The sequence below is a fragment of the Marmota marmota genome, unplaced genomic scaffold (genome assembly GCF_001458135.2).
Source record: "Marmota marmota marmota unplaced genomic scaffold, marMar, whole genome shotgun sequence".
In the NCBI taxonomy this organism is placed as follows: domain Eukaryota; kingdom Metazoa; phylum Chordata; class Mammalia; order Rodentia; family Sciuridae; genus Marmota; species Marmota marmota.
In genome coordinates this window covers 52,097,193-52,101,218 of record NW_026000005.1, presented here as the reverse complement: position 1 = coordinate 52,101,218, position 4,026 = coordinate 52,097,193, and positions in this window count along the sequence as shown.

Sequence of the window (4,026 nt, the reverse complement as noted above, 5' to 3'; positions counted from 1 at the left end):
CGGGACACAGGAGCCCTCATCCGTCCTCCCAGCACCTGCCGCAACCAAGCCTCCCGGGCAGCGGGGCCTGCACAGGGCTCTTCTGCAGGGCGTCCAGCAGTTGCCCGTCCAGCTGGGCCAGGTGCTGCCTGGTCATGGATCCTGTGGCCAAGCCCCGCCCCTCCAAACATTGTGAGCAGCTGTCCCCCTAACCATCACATCACCCTGCACACCCTCAGTCTGCCCGGGTGTGTCTCCATCTCAGCGTGAGCTCCTTCATTGCCAGAGATGTGACATCTTAGGAAGGTCTGCTTTCTACCTGGTGAGAGCGCCAGGAGGCTCGTGCCCCATCTCAGGTGAAGTGGCAGGCACTGGTGGCACAGGCACCCTCTACCTTCCGCCTCCATCCTACCCAGTGAAGAAGCACAGGGCTTTTCTTCTAGAATATCACTTTAGCAGCAGTCACTGACCTGGTTCTGACTGATGGAGGGCAGGTGAGAGTCCGGTGGGAGGCTTCTAGAAGGCTTTTACCTTCCAGCCCTTCCTCGCTCTCCCTTTCCCTTCCTGCTACCTTGAGTACCGACAGCATTTGGAGCTGTGGCAGCCATCTCTTGTGATCAAGAGGAAAAGACAAGAGAATCTCAAGAGATGTTAGTCTAATGGTTTTTGCTGAAATAACTTCAGCAGCTTTCTGTTTTGGACTTCTTAATTATGTAATGAAAACAAAATTAGCAGAAGTGGATTGCAACATGTCTGAATTCAGTGTTTGGTACATGAATGGAAGACGTTGACTTACTTATCAAAGGTGCACAAACAAATGCAGAAACTCTGAAATACAGCAGTCCCCCCTATTCGTGATGTTGCTTCCAGGGGCTTCAGTTACAGGTGGTCAATCATAGTCTATAGTTACTAAATGGGAAGTTTCCGAGACTAAAGACTCATGCATTTTAAATTGCACACCATTCTGAGGACTGAGATGAGACCTTGTGCCTTCTGGCTCTGTCTAGCCCAGGATGTGACTCTTCTCTTCGTCCAGAGTATCCACCCTGTGTACACTACACACCTGGGTGTCACTTCGTGGCTGACTCTCGTCTGATCAGCGCTGTGGTCCTGCAAGGTTTGTGCTCAAGTGACCTTGTCTGCTGACTTTGGCCCCAAGTGCGGGAGGGTGCTGCAGGCGATTCAGACATGCTCAGAGGGGCCGGAGGGGCTTCCTTTAAGAGACGAGGGGAAAGCTTTCCACGTATTAAGGAGAAAGAACTTTCATGCTGAGGTTGCTCAGATCTGTGGTTGGTGTCTCTTCCTGCGCCTGGTTTGTAAATTGATGGACAGGCCCATTCCCAGATGTGATGGGAGGTAGGTTGTTGAGAGCCACAGTCGAGTCAGAATGGCCCCTGACATTTTGCCAGAAGTAATGGTTGAGAGGCGAGCCATTAAGATGATGCTGGATTGATTCAATTGTATATTAGACCTTTACTGTCCGGTAATAGGATGGCTCTTGCTGCCTCAGGTGCCCGCTACTTTGGAGTTCCCGTTGAGTTCTCATGGGTTCTGAGAGTGAGTGCATGCGCAGCCCGGGGGAGGGAGTTCCGGTTGGTGTGTGGTGTGTTCCTGAAGGAGCCGCGTGGGTGGCGTTCGGGAGAGTTCCCAGGGAGTGTGCATGGAATGCTGTTGGAGTTCAGGCAGTAAAGTTTCCTGTTTTTAGATACAAGTGCTTTGTGGTGGCTTGGTGATTTGTGCCCAGCTAGACTGTGGCATTTGGTGGCCCGTACGGGGAACGCCTGAAGCTCGGAGGTAAGTGAAATAGCTCACCCCTGAGGGAAGGCGAGAGAATGGGTGACCATTTCAAAAAACAATGTGTTCTTGTTTTGATTTGTTTTGTTTTTGTTTCAAGCTGCCTATCCCTAGAACTTTCTCAGGCAAACTGGGAAAAATGGTTGGCTCAAGGTTTGAAGTTGTTCGCCCCTGAGAAAGAGATAGAAATAGACCACAAATGCACATGTCAAGAAAATAGGAAAATTGATACAACGATTTTTTGTTCTGTTTTTGTTTCATTCTGTTTCAGTTTTGTTTTGTGTTATAGCAGATCAGAAATTAGTAAAAAACAAACTGAAAGAGTGTTAAGTAAATTGTTAGAGATTCAGACTATGGTAGAAGACATTTTAGATCAAGCAAAAGAGAAGGTCTCTCGAGCTAGTCAGACAGAGGAAGAAAATTTAAAGGAAAAGGGGCTATCAGGGAAAAAGTTACAATAGGAAGCTGCTACTAACACCTTTCTATCACCAGAGGGCGTAAGTGTCCAACCAACAGCTCCACCTATGGGGCCCTCAACCCCCGTAGTCGATAGATGGGATCCTGAGACAGGACCTCAAAGATTAGCATGCCCTGTACTTGAGCAGGCAAGAGGGCAGCGAATTCACCATGCTTTAGATTTCAAAACAGTGAAGCAGTTAAAGGAGGCTGTAACAACTATGGTCCCCAAGCACCCTTCACTGTAAGCATGGCCGAATCCATTACCAACTTGGACATGATGCCAACAGATTGGACTAGTATGTGTAAAGCTGTGCTAAATGGAGGGCAATATTTGTTATGGAAGGCAGCCAATGAGGAATTTTGCATGGAGACGGCTAGGTGAAATGCAGCAGCTGGTTATCCTCAGAGAAATCTAGATATGTTGTTAGGAAAAGGACCTTATGAGGGTCAGCTGCAACAAATTGCATATGATCCTGCCATATACTCACAAATTGCTGCAGATGCGGTTAGGGCATGGAAGACTTTACAAGGACATGGAGGTTTACAAGGTCAATTATCTAAGGTAATACAAGGAGCTAATGAAACTTACGCTGAATTTGTAGACAGGCTTATTCAAACAGCTACCAGAGTTTTGGGGGATACAGAGCAAGCAATTCAATTAATTAAACAGCTAGCCTTTGAGCTAGCAAATCGATGGTGCAAGGAGGCCATTAGACCATGGAAACATGAAGAAAACACATATATTAAATTATGTAGAGACATTAATGAACAAGGGCAAGTCTTGGCAGCTACAGTACAACAGGTTTTAGATGCCAGGCCGAAAACATGCTACAATTGTGAACAAACAGGACATTTTAAAAGGAGTTGCCCCATAGGAGGAGGGTTTACAAAACTAGGTATCAAAGGAGTAGAATACCGGGTATTTGCCCATGATGCCGTAGAGGGAGACATTGGGCTAATGAATGCCATTCTCAAACCACCATAGAGGGTACTCTGCTATCAAAAAACAGACAAGGACCAGGTGTTTACCCACAATATCATGGAGAAAGGCATTGCACTCCATTGCCAAAAAATGGACTGGGTGGCCCAATGCTCCAGGCTCACGACCACAAATATACAGGGCAATGGAAGAACCCAGCAACACCATGGAGGAACCCAGCAACACCATCAGGGTAGTGCCCAGGACACATTATCCATCAGATCTCTCATCAGACGAACCAGAGGGAGCGCAGGGTTGGACATCTGCGCCTCCGCCAGAGCAGTACTAACTCCAGAGATGGGAGTTCAAATCATTCCCACAGGGGTAAAAGGACCTCTTCCCCCCAAAACAGTAGGTTTATTATTGGGACACAGTTCTTCTACTCTAAAAGGACTTATGATAAGTCCTGGGGTAATTGATCCCGATTATGAAGGTGAAATAAAAATTATATCAGTAATTTCACCAGGAGATAGAATAGCACAGTTATTAATAATACCCAGCCTACATGATAAATTTTCCAGTCGTACATAGAAAGAGGTTCCAAGGGATTAGGCTCCACAGGTGTAGATTGGGCTATGCTATCTTTAAATTTAGATTCTCGCCCAATGCTAAAACTAAATATTCAAGGACATGAATTTAATGGGCTACTGGACACAGGTGCAGACCTTAGCATCATCTCTCGTCAAGAATGGCCAAAACATTGGCCATTACAACAGGCCACTCAAACGCTTCGAGGCCTAGGAGTGGCAACTAATCCCCATAGAAGTGCAATGGTATTAGATTGGAAGGATCCTGAAGGATGTGAAGGAACTATA